The sequence below is a fragment of the Sus scrofa genome, chromosome 8, assembly GCF_054392235.1.
Source record: "Sus scrofa isolate SSC_HxYL_T2T_F1_AM1 chromosome 8, Sscrofa_HxYL_maternal_Yorkshire_Landrace_v2.0, whole genome shotgun sequence".
NCBI classification, from domain to species: domain Eukaryota; kingdom Metazoa; phylum Chordata; class Mammalia; order Artiodactyla; family Suidae; genus Sus; species Sus scrofa.
Genome location: NC_139390.1, coordinates 113,110,420 through 113,125,939, shown reverse-complemented (window position 1 = coordinate 113,125,939; position 15,520 = coordinate 113,110,420). Strand labels below are relative to the sequence as shown.

Here is a 15,520-nt window from a genome sequence, read left to right as displayed (position 1 = left end):
AAGATGTGTCTTCATACAAGTTATCTTCTCCCATTTCAGGGAAGAAGGTGGGCATTGTCTTTAGATAAGCCCATTGCTGAAGATACTGATGGTTGAAGAAAGGAAGACGGAAACGATGATCACCAATGATGTGAAAAGTAGGTAGCGGTTACCACAGAATTTCAAATTTTATGTTATTTTTCTGGCTCAGATAAAACAAGTTTATCATATACTTCTCTAAATTATGGAAAATGAAGGCAGTATCATATAGTGTGTCATTATTTTAAGATTGCTCTTTATATGGACTCACAATTACAGATGGATACCATTTTTTAAAATGCCTTTGAAGAAACTATTTGCCATTAAAGCATGTTACTAGTCTAATCAACTTAACTATAAAGTCAATATAATAACTACATAATTTTTGAATTAAAATTCATATATATGGCAATTTAGATTTTTTTGAAAGTCAAGTATACTATTTATTTTTGTTCCATTATTTTAGAAGTGTGAAAATTAGCTTAAGTAGGGGGAAAGAGGCACACAAAAACACTCTGAACAGGAAGATTTAAATTGACTTTCCAAATTTATGAACCCCTCAAGTACACATATGAAGACCATTGTGCTGTGTTTATAGTATATCTCATTGTATAAAACTGCTGCATGTAAATACAGGAAGACAGTTATTTGACAATGTCTGATATTTTTAATTAATTGTGTTGAATGCCTTGTAGTTTATTAGTAGTAAAATACAAAATAAAAATGACCTATAGTTATTTTAGTTTTAAATCAGATCCCTGGATGACCTTATCTTTTTTACATTATATTCTTATTACTCATAAGTAAAGAGAGAGATTTGATTCCTAATCTTTATTGGTACAGTTTTGTCAGTTTTGGAGAATATCTAGAATCAAACTGGAGAGTAAAATTATGACTTGCTAAAGATTCATTTTTTTTGTCTTTGAGTATTAATTATTTCCCAAATATTAGGGATAAAAATTCCCTTGTTAAAGAAGAATACACTAAATGCTACCAGGTCAGTGTGCAAAGTCTGGAAAAAAACCACTATAGTTTGCAATATTTTAGTCTCTCTTCTTAACATAATAGAATATAATAATCATAAAGTTATATTCAAGCTTTAGTTATTTTTGAAATTCATTGTTGTATCTAAAGTCATTTAAAGGTTCAAATGCATGATGTATTGAAAAAACTGAATACACATAATTCTAATATTTCCATTTCAAAATATTGTGTTGACCACCTATAAAATTTTTGTTCACATTATTGTTTACTGAAATTTTAGAATATAATATTTTGGTCATTCATGAGTTTTTATGCAAATGCGATTTTATTCAGAGTAGATGGCACCTTTGTGTTGAAGCCCTTTCCTAAGAGAGTTATTTAGGAAAAGCCTACCAAACATATTCAGGAAGAATTAAACACGTGTAACTTACTTTATCACCTGCTTATCATTAGGTAGAAACATAGTTTCTAAATTAATGTTAACAGAAAAGTTTGTACTTTATTTAAGCTTTGATCTCATTCTTTATTTTCACTCTATTTTTTTATTAAAGTAGAGTTGTGCCAATTTCTGCTCTCCAGCAAGGTGACCCAGTCATACATACATACATATACATTCTTGATGTCATTTTTATTTGAAATAATCCTGTTTTAATTCTAAATATCAGATTGTATCAAAGAAATCTAATTCCATGGACAGGGAACCTCCAGTGATGGTTGGGATTCTCATGGTTCTGAGCCCCAGTGTATTCAGCAGTTGTTGCCATTAACATCTGCCAGACTCAGAGGTGATTAATATGCTATGGTGACGAGTAGAGATGGCTCCCATTTAAAGGGCTTATTGAAGAGGTAGATGGAGGGATGGATGAATGGATGGATGGATGGATAGATGGATAGAGACAGAAGAAAAGTAAATAGATGGATAAAATTGCATGTACAAAGTAAAGATGTCCTTTATTTTTCTTTAAGGATAAAAGGGTTTTGAGGGAGGTTATGCTTTGTGAGAAAAGTGTAATTCTTGCCATGTTCTAGAAACTCCATGTGTGAAGGATGGAATTTGAATACAAGATTACACTAACCCCAGTGGCCAGAACTCTATCACATATATTTTGACTAAGAGGACAACGTAAAACTGAAAAACAAAGCAGTAAGAAACGAAAGAAAAACATTAAGAAAAATTTGTGTGGTACACTGGAAAAACATGATGGTGATTATGTGGAGAGGTTTGTAATAAAGAGTTAAGCTCTATATTGATGTTTGACTACAAACAGCTTTTAAGCCTCAAACCTGCCTCTTCTCATGGCTCTCACCTGAGCACAGTGATAAGGAAGCCCAGGTTTTCCCTCTTTAGCATCTTCATGGATTCAAACCACCCAATCGCATGCCTTCCTAGAGGTGTCTTCACCCTGGCCCACCCCCTAAACATAATAAAATCCCCAGCCCCATGTGCTGTCCTTGTTCTCTCAAGCCAGTTTGGACCTGCTGGAGATGGTTCTGCTCATTTCAGAGATCTTATGTAAGTCATAAATCTTTGTACTTTGTGTGTGTGTTCATCATCTGTTGCCACATATAATGAGTTTTGGGTTGCAGTTTCTCCTGTCTTTACAAAGTGATTTGGGTAAAGCAATGTAGAAAGAAGTTTAATGGAACCGGACTTCCAGATTTTTACTACACTTTACTAGGCATTCTTTTCTTATTCTCAAAAAACAACAAAAGCAAAAAGCAGAAGAGGCTAGATCATGAGGAAGTTCACTAGAGGTCATGAATTTTCACTTCTGTGCCTCTTGAATTTAAAGTTCCTGTTGAGGTAGTTGATTGTTTAGTTCATTTTTAGTTTAGGAAATCAAAAGAGACTATCTATAGAAGTCATGGTTATGTTAATATAAGGAATAGTTGAAAACATGAGAATGTTCAAGTTATCTAGGAAAGTGTTTTTGGAGTAAAAAACCAAGAACCACTATTTTTCATATAGTTTAACTTTTGGTATTAAATAGTTGTTCTTATGGAAATAATGGTGAAATCTAATCACCCATTTTGACATATGACATTCACATGAAAATGCCATTTAGTATTAAAAGAAATCAGAGCAACAGGTGACTTCTCTTGATATTTATATAGCACTTTTCATGCTTTTTACATTTTAAGATTTCAGTTTCAACTAAACCAGCAGCTTCTACAACATATGTGCTAATTATAAGTATTCTTTTTCGTTTAAAATGTCGACAGGATGGGTTTTTTTGCAAAGCTATATATTAGTCTCCTCACAAATTTATGTAATGATGAACCCATTGTTAACATACAGTAGGAAAAAAATCATTGGGGATTGTTTCCTGATGCATGGTTACTGGTGTCTTACTTCACCAAACTATTAAAAGGTGGAAAAAGAGAACATGAAATAAATTTCAAGTAAAACTTTCTTGCCATATGCTGGTTTGCTATGTAAGACTTAATTCCTTAATGTTGAGTATACTTTTGTTCATCTGATTTAATTCTTATTTAATTCTTTGGGTCACTGGTTTCAGTTTCCATTTTTTTGGTTATTCTTTATCCGAGCACATTGTCTTTTAGATATTTTTATACTGAAGTAACCCAGAATTCTGTACTCTAATTAACTTATTCAGATGGATAGGTAATTAAGTTTCTTTGGACAGTAAAGTCATTTCAGTCAACCAGAGAAGCACAAACAGCAATCTAATACTAACAACTTTTAATTTTGTTACTTATTATGAATGTTTCTAAAAATCATGAATATGTAAAATGGATTTACTCTGGGGGGAAAATGTAACACTTTTTCTTTCAAACTTAATTCCTTTCATTATTGTGAAAACATTGTTTTACTGAAATTCTTTTGTCATTCAATTATAATCACTTTTCCCATCTTTAAAATATTAACATTCTTATTTCTCTACTTCTTACTTGTTTGAAATTGTCTTGACGTTCAGAAATTATACTCCTGGAATGGATTAGCAATGAGATCCTGCTGTGTAGCACTGGGAACTCTGTCTAGTCACTTATGATGGAGCATGATAATGTGAGAAAAAAGAATGTGTACACGTGTGTGTAACTGGGTCACCATGCTGTACAGTAGAAAATTGACAGAATACCATAAACCAGCTATAATGGAAAAAAAAATCATATAAATATGAAAAAAAATTACACTACCTAGTCTTTCTTTCCCTTTAAAATCACTTTCTTAATTTTTATAAAATCCATTGCTTCTATTTTTTTAATCTGAAATATTTAGGATCAAATTTTTATAAGTTGTATATAAAAATTAAGCCAGTTGATGAGAACATTGAAGTTTGATCTAATCAAACACAGCCCTTCCCTATTTTTTCACCTGGAGTTGCACAATTTTTGTGACACTAAAACAATCTTGGTATAGGAGATGAAAGCTACTTGTTGAGTTACTAGGACAATGTATCTTTTACTCAGAATAAATGAACAGAGTTAGTATATCAGTTATCACAGGGAAGCTGGCACATGTATCTTGTCTGAATTTGGATTTTTAAAAAATTGACTTCAGAAACCATTGTGTAGTATTTTAACTAAAATCATCTAGCAGGATATTCAGGAAAAAATCATAATGAAAACATAGTTTAATATATTTACTTTGTCCTAGTTAGGTTCTCTTGAATGCAGGCTTGTGAAAAAGAGACTAGAATGTTCTGTATTTGAAAAGGAGAACATTCAAATGTTCTCTTGAGGTTCTCTTGAGGTTAGCTTCTCTTGAATGCAGGCTTGTGAAAAAGAGACTAGAATGTTCTCCTGTATTTGAACATTCTTTTTTCCCTTGTCCCCTGCTGGAAGCACAGGTGATATTAATCTAATATTGACTGTGAGAACATGGTGGACCGCCTAGAGATAAACCTCAGAAACATGTGCAGCCTCGCTTGTGACTAGGTACCCTTACAGTTTTTAACTGAATTGTCTTAACTGAAATAGCAATAGTTTGTCAGTTACAGTTCTGAAGTAAGAGAACTGTAGAAACAACACCCCCTGGCTGAGGAGGCAGCTATGTGCCAGCCCCTTTGCCTACCCCCTACCACTCTTCTTGTAAGCTTGTAGCAATTACATGCCTTATGTCCTTGCTAGCAGCTCTGCTAGCCATGCTCCAAGCATTGCTTATCAGTTTTGTTTTTGTAATCTTACTCAGCTTCTTGGGCAGGAACACTGTCTTCTAGGGGAAGGGGGAGGGCTGTGCTGCTTGCACCAGGAAAAACAAGGCCAGGAAGTTTGTATTGTATAAAAGCTACTCAGAACAAAGCCCAGTTGCTCAGATTCTGGAGGTGACTCCCCTGAGCCTGCACCAATGCTGCATAAACCTGGCTATTCCCCATCTCCGAGTGCCGCTTGTCTCTTTCTGCTGCGACGGTTTCTGCAATGGTTCAGGTTTTCCTATCCTGGTACTGGTTTCCTCCCTGACCTCCACTAAGTTCTTAGGAAATAGGAAATATACTTTCCATGCTTCCAGCAGGGCAAGGGGAAAAGAAATAATGAAAAACAAAACAAATACTGGGAAAAAAAGAAAAGAAACGGCCTATCCAAGGATTATGGGACACTTACAAAAAGTTCTAATATACATGTTATGTAAATACCAGAAGGCAAAGAGAAACAAATATTTGAAACAATGACTGAGAATTTGCCTAATTTAATATCAGATACCAAACAAACTACAGGTCCAAGAGGAACAGAGAAAACCAAGCAATAGAAATGCCAATAAATCCACATCTGGAAATACCACTTTCTAACTATCGAAAATCAAAAGTAAGGATAAAAATCTTAGAAAAAAGTGAGAGTTCTGGGGAATAGAACAAAGGTAAGAATTATAATCTGGTTTCTCTTTGGAGACAGTATGAGCAAGAGAGTGAAATTAACTATTTAAAGTTGTCAGAGAAAGACCAGCAACCTGGAATTCTCTACCCTAGAAATTATCCTTCAAAGGTGAGGGGGAAAGAGACTGTCAGACAAAAAATTGGAGGAGTTTGGCATCAGTAGACCTGCCTTGGAAGAAATGTTAAAAGCGGCCCTTTAAAGAGGTCAGAAACTTGGATATCTGTAAGAAGAGATGAACATCAAAGAAGGACTAAGTGAAGGTAAAGCAGACTTTTCTTACTGATCTAACAGGTAAGTTTCTTCAAAATAATAGCAGCAATGTACTGCATTAAGTGTGTGTGTGTGTGTATATATATATATAATATGACATATCTTTTGTGTGTATATAGATGTGCTTGCATATGAATATATGTGAATTGAATGACAGCAACGCTACAAGGGATGGGAGGAAGGAGTTAGCTTTTTTTGTTACAAGGTACTTACACTGTTACCGAACACAAGTTCATGTGCCCAGTGCACAGTAAGGTCAAGTAAATGGAAATGTCAGAGTTTGGAGCAGAGAACGGTTTATTGTAGGGTGATGCAGTGAGACAGGTGGCTCATTCCCCCCATAGTCCTCAAAACATGTCAGCAAAACTCTTAAAGGCAAGGTGAGGGAGGGGCGTGGTGGGTTGCTGCAAATTTCATGGTGTCAAAATCCTTTGTTCTTGTAGCTCTCCATATAGGTCAGTTCATAGTGTTCCTATAAATGTTAGGACCATACAAATGTTATTCTCTGTTCATCAGCTTTTTATCTCTATATGAAAATAGGCTATCTTGCATCATTTTTTTTTTTACGAAAGGTACAGAACCAGACTAAGCATAGGGAAAGGAACAGATCTACTATGGGGTCAAATTTGTTCTTCCTGGAGTTCCCGTTGTGGCTCAGCGGTTGACGAATCCGACTAGGAACCATGAGGTTGTGGGTTCAATCCTAACCTTGCTCAGTGGGTTAAGGATCCAGCGTTGCCATAAGCTGTGATGTACATCACAGACGTGGCTCTATCCATCTATCCATCCATCCATCCATTCATCCATCCCTCCATCTACCTCTTCAATAAGCCCTTTAAATGGGAGCCATCTCTACTCGTCACCATAGCATATTAATCACCTCTGAGTCTGGCAGATGTTAATGGCATTGCTGTGGCTTTGTCTTGGGGCGGCGGCTACAACTCTGATCAGACCCCTAGCCTGGGAACCTCCATATGCTGCGGGTGTGGCCCTGGAAAAAGAAAAAAAAAATTTGTTCTCTATTACAACACTACTCATGAAGTACTCTAGTATTTTTTGAAAGTTGACTGAGATGGGCTGTAAATGTGTATTTACAAACTCCAATGCAACCACTTAGTATATATATTGGAGATAGAGATATTTTATAAAATACTTAATGAGAAAATGGGATCATATATAATATTTCTTTAAAATCACAGAAGGAAAAAGAAGTAGAAAAAAATAGGAACAAAGAAAAGAAAATGGTACTGGTTGTGTGATACAGCATTTTATCTGTACCAGTAAAAACGTTGAATATCAGCAATCTAAATGTACAATTAAAACACAGGAATTGTCACAAACAAGACTCACTGCTGACAAGAAGCTTGTTTTACACACAGACAGACATAATTAATCTGTGAGTTATGAAATACACAATGTTTAAAGTAATTATAAAACATGAGAGTAACTATACGAATTTCAGAGAGCGAACTTCCCAGTAAGTTGTCAGCAATAAAGAAAGGCATTACATAATGATAAAGTGACCAGTTCTCCAAAAAGACATCACGATCCTTAATATGTATGCATCTAACAACTATGTCAAATTATGCGAGGGAAAAACTAACAGAGCTCCAAGGAGAAATAAATGAATCCACTGTCATAGTTAGATATTTCAATAGATTCTATACAAAATGGATATACCTGGTAGGCAGAAAGTCAGTAGGACTCGATTTCTGTCATTGAAAATAGACTCTTAAAACTCAACAATAAGAAAATAAGCAGTTACCCAAAAGATAGCCCAAAGACCTTAGCAGATACTTCACTAAAGGAACACAGATGTACCACTGTGGGGATGTTGATAATTAGGGAGGCTGTGTACATGTGGGGCTAGGTACATATGGAAGAGTCTTTGTGAATCTCTGTACTTTGTCCTCAATTCTGCTGTGAACCTAAAAGCGGCCTAAAAAGTAGTCTTTTTTTTTTTTTTTTTTTTTTTTTTTTTTAGGGCCACAGGTACGCATATGGAAGTCCCCAGGTTGAATTGGAGTTGCACCTGCCAGCCTATGCCACAGCAATGCCAGATCCGAGCCGCATCTGCCACCTACAGCACAGCTCATGGCAACGCTGGATACTTAACCCACTGAGTGAGGCCAAGGATCTAATCTGAGTCCTCATGTATACTAGCAGGATTTGTTACCACCGAGCTACAACAGGAACTCCTTAAAAGTAATCCTAATAGAAGAAGAAAAAAAAGTTGAAGGCCTGCTAATAGTATTTAAAAACCAACTTAAATTTTTGTGGCATCAAAGTAGAAACACTGAAACAGGATATTTTCTCAAGAAATCACTGATAAAATCATGGCTTAGAAACTGCTATTTCTAAGTAGCAAGAAATTTTTTTCCAAATATTGTTGTTTGTTATTATTTGAAGAAATTTTGAGACAGGATGTTGCTAAGTTTATGGGGAAAAATCATGAGAATTTGTCCCTTTGTTGGACATGGTAAGCCTGATACCTTTGATAATTGGGCTGTCAGGAGTTATGTTGCACAGTGGGACAATGGGACAGTGTCATTAGAGACAAGAACATCTTGCCAGACAGTGTCACCATGAAGGGAAGGAACTATTTCATTGCTGAGTGGGACCTGCTCATTCCTTGTTGAATGGTTTTACATGGACTACCTTTTTTTTTTTTTTTTCCCTCAAGATACGTATGTTTGGTTTTAGTGCTGCTTTAATAATACCGACACTAAAATTGAGAGTTGGCAATGGAAATTTTTATATAAAATCTATACTGGATAAAAGTTAGAAGTAAACAGTGATCTTACTAGGGGTACAAAGAAGCAGATCCATATACTTGGCCCAACACAGTGAACTATGTGGCTGATGAACAACCTTGAACTTAAAGAGCAAAGGGGATGAAAATTTTGGAATCTTACTAAAAGAGTAGAATATTTGAGGGCCAGAAATTTGTATTTGAGACAGCCCGTATTTGGAGTTAGTAGAGAGAATTTTTCTTCTGTCTTCTGGAACTTTAATGAGTGGGGACAAATGAAACCCAGCACTGGAGTACAGCTGAGTGCCCTGTTTGATTACAATATTTATTAGGAATTTCACTACATTTGTATATTAATTTAGATGATTATTTTTGTGCTGTGATTATACAATTGCATAGGTTTGACCCCTAATTCTGTTTTCTCACATGTATAATTTATAGAATATTGTATACCTAATATTTAAATGCTGACTTTGAGGAGTTCCCCTGTGGCACAGTGGGTTAAGAATCCAGTTGCAGTGGCTCAGGTTGCTGCAGAGGCTTGGGTTAGATCCTCAGCCCAGCACAGTAGTTTAAAGAATCCAGCATTGTTGCAGTCGTGGCTTGGATTCAGTCTTTGGTCCAGAAACTTCCATATCCTATGGATGTAGCCATTAAAAAAAAAAAAATACTAATTTTGAGAAAAGTAATTTTTTCTGAAAATATATCAACTTTTTTTTTTTTTTTCCTCACCCATGGCATATGTAAGTTCCCAGGCTAGGGGTGGAATTGAAGCTGTAGTTGTCAGCCTATACCACAGCTACAGCAATGTGGGATCTGAGCCACACTTGTGACCTATTCCTCGGCTCACAGCAACGGCAGATCTTTTAACCCACTGAGCAAGGCCAGGGATTGAACACATGTCCTCTTGGGTCCTAGTCGGGTTTGTTACTGCTGAGTCACCACAGGAACTCCCAAATATATCAACTTGTAAATTTACTTTATTTTGTAGGAGAGATAATTTGTGTTTTGATCTTTAACCCCTGGTACTTAATAAATGTTTGAAGCTTAAAATATATTTTGTATAATTTTATTTATGGACATCTAAAAAAGTTAAAATACATTTTTACACATCACACATTGACTACAAAAGAAAATTTAGAAAATGTATTAACTTTGTAACTTTTTTGTAGCAGTTGCACAGAGTTAATACATGATGTTCTATGTATCAAGAAATGAAATTTTAGTTTTAAATTTTTTTTTTTTTTCTTAGGGCTGCACCCACGGCATATGGAAGTTCCCAGGCTTGGGGTTGAATCGGAGCTATACCTGCCAGCTTACGCCACAGCAACACAGGATCTGAGCCCTGTCTGCTACCTATACTCATGGAAATTCCAAATCCTTAACCCACTGAGCAGGGCCAGGGATCGAACCTGCATCCTCAAGGATACTAGTTGGATTCACTTCCACTGTGTCACGATGGGAACTCCCTTTTTTATTTTTTTAATTGAAGGATAGTTAATTTACAATATTGTTTTAAAGATTTATTTTTTTAAGCTGTATGATTCTGTGATATTTAAGATTATGAAAGATGGAACTTTGAAATGTTAGGTGAGGTGACAATACAGAATGTTGTTGCCATGTCAGGGGAGGCTCACAATCCTAGTAGCTCCTCAAATATTAAAAAAAAAAAAAAAAGGGAGGTGCAGTAAAAATTAACATAGAAGCCATAAATAGTAAAGGTAAAATGAAAAAGGCATTAGTTTTCATTAAAGCTTTCACAAAAGAATATTGCAAAAACAGAAAACACTGCAGCTTAGAAAGTAATTTGCCATTGTATCATTTCATTTCTAGTCGAAATAGGTTTTGTGTCCTTTCCTCTTCAGTAGCATGTTCATTTCACACTCAACTTAGAGCAAATGTAGCCACAGAGTCTCTTAAAAATACAAGACAGAACTGTTTTCATACGATCTTTTGAGCTACATAAGTCTGACATTAGATAGCCTAGACGATTATAATTCAATGCTGAGATAAAAGGTAAGCGAGAATTTTTAGTTCCCATTGAAGAAATATTATTTTTTCAGTGCTCAGTGTATTTCCCAATATTTAAGGAGGACATACTTTTTTCTGTGTATATCATTCATCTAAAATGGAGAGTGATGGTAACCCTCAAGCAACCCTCACCACTAAGCAAGCCTCTTATGTCAGCGTACACTGCATCATGTGGCTGTTTGAGAAGCAAAACAAGCCTATCCAGTCAACGAAATAATCCAATCTGAAATAGACAAGTGGCTTGTAATATGTGGTTAGAAAAATCGTTTTTACTTTAAGCCAGGGAAAGGTTAAAATAGATAACACAGATGTGGTATCTTATTTAATTGGAGTACCTTGGTTTATTAACAATGGCACACATCGGCCTATTTAATGTTCATTGGTAGGAAGGAGAACGGCAGCACACCTTAATCCTGTTCATCTGGGTTATAAAGTCTATTTTATTTATTTTTGTCTATATCAAAATTTTGATTTATTCTTAATTTGATTAACTTAATAGTGCCTTTTTTGGAAGATGTAGACTCTGTTTTTAATCTCTTTATCCACAGAATGCCTTGCAAATGCAAAACCAAGCAACACAAAGGGATACTGAATATTCATGGGATAAATAAATGGATAAAAGTACAAAATCAACAAACTAATGGTAAGTAGATTGGAATGGAAAAGAACAAATAGGATTAAATCATTTAAACTATTTCATTTGGAATGCACATATTTTTATGAGCTTTGGCTGAATCAACAAAAATAATTTTAATTGTGATAGGTGAGAGCCCGTAAAATAATGAAGAGATAAAGAACAGGCTCTTTTTTTTAACGTGGTTTTTTTTTTTCATTTAAAATTTCTTTATTGTTTTTATTAGAATCTTCAATGAAAAATGTCAACAGTTACTACCCTTTCTAACCTTTTTTTTTTCCAACTGCTTTGTATCAGAAACAAGTTTCCTCCACTCCTTGCTTTCCTATGGACAGGTGATCCCTGAGGAAGTTTGTAAGACTCTTTACTCACATTTCTGGAAGTAGCGAAAAGGGACTGTTTTGCCTGATTGCTAATCTCAGAAGAACAGAATATGATTGGCTCACACCCTCAGCTCAGGAGCCAGCCTTTTCCACCCCTATAGCTGTCATTTATGCAGGAGCTCTACCTTGTCAGGGTGGGCTTCACTCGTCAGGCCTGGCCTGGACCTCACTGAGTAGGTCTGCCCCATTCTGGGCTCAGTAGCTGGTCAAGCAACCCTGAAGGCCTATTCACCAGTCTGGTCTCTTAGCAATAAAGTTGAAAGGCTGGACCCATCTGCCTGTGTTGTGACTTACGTCTCCACTTGTTCAGAATCCAATGGGGACAGAATGTGTATTTGTTTTCTCAAGCTGTGTTTTTCCTTTCTATATCTAAGTGCTTATCTGAAGCTTACTCTCTTCTTTTGATTATGCTGTACATTATGCCAAGACTTGTCTCCTTTTTTCTAATCTGAATTTTAGCGTGATGACTGAGTTCGAATTCCAGTGTAATACTTTCTCATTTCTACATTTGATTTGCTGATAGTTTATTTCTAGTTGAGCATATGAAGAACATTTTTTTAATTACATATTTCACCCTTCTAACACAGAGATCCTGAATACAAATGGCATTAAACAGCAAGCCCCACAGATCATCTATAACAAAGAATCCAAGACACATTTTCATGTAGTCTAAGTCCCCATAATTACTAGAGACTTACTATCCATCAGCGGTGTAGCCCAACAAGTCAGTTTTGAGTGTCTGCAGTAAGGCTGGATGTGCTCTAATCTACCTGGTACTTTTGTAGCTAATACTCTGGAAAATGCTGTAACCAGTTACCACCACCCAGTTTTCTATGCATATCATCTGTGATTTCGCCAAGTCAGGGTCCTCTTTGAATGTATATCATCTCCCACACTATCATTCCATAATGGCTTGTGATTACTTTGCTCTCAACTCAAATTCTTTTAGTTTTTAAAGATTTTATTGGTGTATAATTAATTTACAATGTTGTGTTAGCTTCAGGTGTACAGCAAAGTGAATCAGTTGTACATACACATAAATCCATTCTTTTTCAGATTCTTTTCCCATATACGTTATCATACAGTATTGAGTAGATATCCATGTATTATACAGTAGGTCTTTGTTACTTTTTATTTTATATATAATAGTGTGTATATGTTAATCCCAAACTCCTCTAATTTATCCTCCTCCCCCCCAGTGTTTCCCTTTTAGTAACCATAAGTTTCTCTTCAAAATTTTTGAGTCTGTTTCTGTTGTGTGAATAAGTTTATTTGTATCTCTTTATTATATTCCACATGATAGTGATTTCATATATTTATCTTTGACTACACTTGGTGGAATAATTTCTAATTCATGTTGCTACAAATGGCATTATTTTGTTTTTTTTTTATGGCTAATACTCCATTGTGTGTGCATGTGTACATGTATGTATGTATATATATACATAATGTATGCATGCAAACCACATCTTTATCCAGTCCTCTGTGTACACTTATATTGCTTCTGTGTCTTAGCTGTTACAAATAGCGCTAAGGTGCACTTCGGGGTGCTTGTATCTTTTTGAATTATGGTTTTCTCTGGATAGATATCCAGGAGTGGTATTGCTGGATCATATGGTAGTTCTATATTTAGCTCTTTTAAGAACCTCTATACAGTGGTTGCACCAATTTATATTCCCTCCGACAGAGTAGGAGTGTTCCCTTTTCTCTACACCCTCTCTCCAGCATTTATTGTTTGTAGAGATTTTGATAATGGCCATCCTGACTAGTATGAGGTCATAGCTTTGATTTGCATTTCTCTAATAATTGGTGATGCTGAGTATCTTTTCATGTGTCTATTGGCCATCTGTCTGTTTTGGAGAAATGTCTATTTAGATCCATTTTTTTTTTTTTTTTTTTTTTGTCTTTTTGTATTTTCTAGGGCCGCACCTGCAGCATATGGAAGTTCCTAGGCTAGGGGTCTAATCGGAGCTGGAGATGCCAGCCTACACCACAGACACAGCAACACAGGATCTGAGCCGTGTCTGCAGCCCACACCAAAGCTCATGGCAATGCTGGATCCTTAACCAACTGAGCGAGGCCAGGGACCGAACCTGAAACCTCATGGTTCCTAGTCAGATTTGCTAACCACTGAGCCACAATGGGAACTCCTAGAACCATATTTTTGATTTTTTTTTTTTTTTTTAATGTAAACCTGCATGAGATGTTTTGTGTATTTTGGAAATTAATCCCTTGTCAGTTACTTCATTTGCAAATACTTTCTCCAGTTCTATAGGTTGTCTTTTCATTTTGTTTATGGTTTCCTTTGCTGTGCAAAAGCTTTTAAGTTTAATTAGGTCCTATTGGTTTATTTTTGTTTTTATTTTCAGTACTCTACGAGGTAAATCCAAAAATATAATCCTGTGATATATGTCAGGGTGTTCTGCCTATGACTTCTTCTAGGAGTTTTATAGTATCTGCCCTTATGTTTAGATGTATAGTCTGAGTTTATTTTTGTGTATGGTGTTAGAGAATGTTATAATTCCCTTCTTTTATATGTGGCAGTCTAGTTTTTCCAGCACCACTTAACTGAGGAGACAGTCTTTTCTCCATTGTATATTCTGACTCCTTTGTCATAGAGTAATTCACCATAAGTGTGTGGATTTATTTCTGGGCTTTCTCCCCTGTTCCACTGATTCATATTTCCATTTTTATGCCAGTATCATACTATTTAAATGACTGTAGCTTTGTAGTATAGTCTGAAGTTAAGGAACCGGATTCCTCCAGCTCCTTTTTTCTTTCTCAAGATTGCTTTGGCTGTTCAGGGTCTTTTGTGTTTCCACACAAATTTTAAAAATTTCTGTTCTAGTTCTGTGGAAAATGTCATTGGTAATTTGATAAGGATTGCACTGAATCTTCAGATTGCCTTGGGTAGTATAATCATTTTGATAATATTGATTCTTCCATACCAAGAGCATGCCAAACCCTCTTTTATTCCCAGATCATTATACCAGATACTCTGGAACCTCTCTCTCTATATTTTTTTTTTAATAAATAAATTCTCATCCTAATTTCCCTCTTCCACATTCACTTTGTGGTCTTTACTTAACGTGGAAACTTTCTAAAAATGACAAAATTCACAACTAAAGGCTGAACATTCTTCACCCAAATTGACTGGAAACCTTAAAAAGATATTCTACTCCAGAAGAAAAAGAGGACACATCAAGAGGTAGGAGGGGCGATTTCACAGTATAAACAACCCCATACCCCCCAGGTGGGAAGCCCCACAGACTGGAAAGTAACTGGTTCACAGAGACTCACCTACAGGAGTGAGAGTTCTGAACCCCACATCAAACTCTCATGTGTGGGGATCTGGCACTGGGAGAAGGAGCCCCTGGAGCATCTGGCATTGAAGGCCAGTGGGGCTTGTGCACAGGAGCTCCACGGGACTGAGGGAAACAGAGACACCATTCTTAAAAGGTGCACACAGACGTGCACTGGGTCCCAGGGCAGAGCAAGTTCTCCATAGGAATCTGGGTCCAACCTGACTACAGTTCTTGGAGGACATCCTGGGAAAACAGGGGTGAATGTGGCTTGTTGTGAGGGAAGGACATTGAAAGCAAAGCTCTCAGGAAT

General features: G+C 36.0%; 1 protein-coding gene across 8 annotated transcripts in view; it reads left to right on the top strand.

Moving 5' to 3' along the window:
• LOC106507797 (uncharacterized) overlaps positions 1-15,520 on the top strand; it is a 137,618-nt gene that overhangs the window by 75,913 nt on the left and 46,185 nt on the right. For 3 of the 8 annotated variants that reach the window (XR_014813821.1, XR_014813822.1, XM_084973952.1), the window contains exons 5-7: positions 40-137; positions 5,928-6,126; positions 11,437-11,531. The gene's annotated coding sequence lies outside the window, so the exon portion shown is untranslated. Of the gene's footprint in view, positions 1-39; positions 2,166-5,927; positions 7,860-11,436; positions 11,532-15,520 lie in introns of those variants that run through there. The other 5 variants (XM_084973955.1, XM_084973957.1, XM_084973954.1 and 2 more) reach the window with 4 other exon arrangements.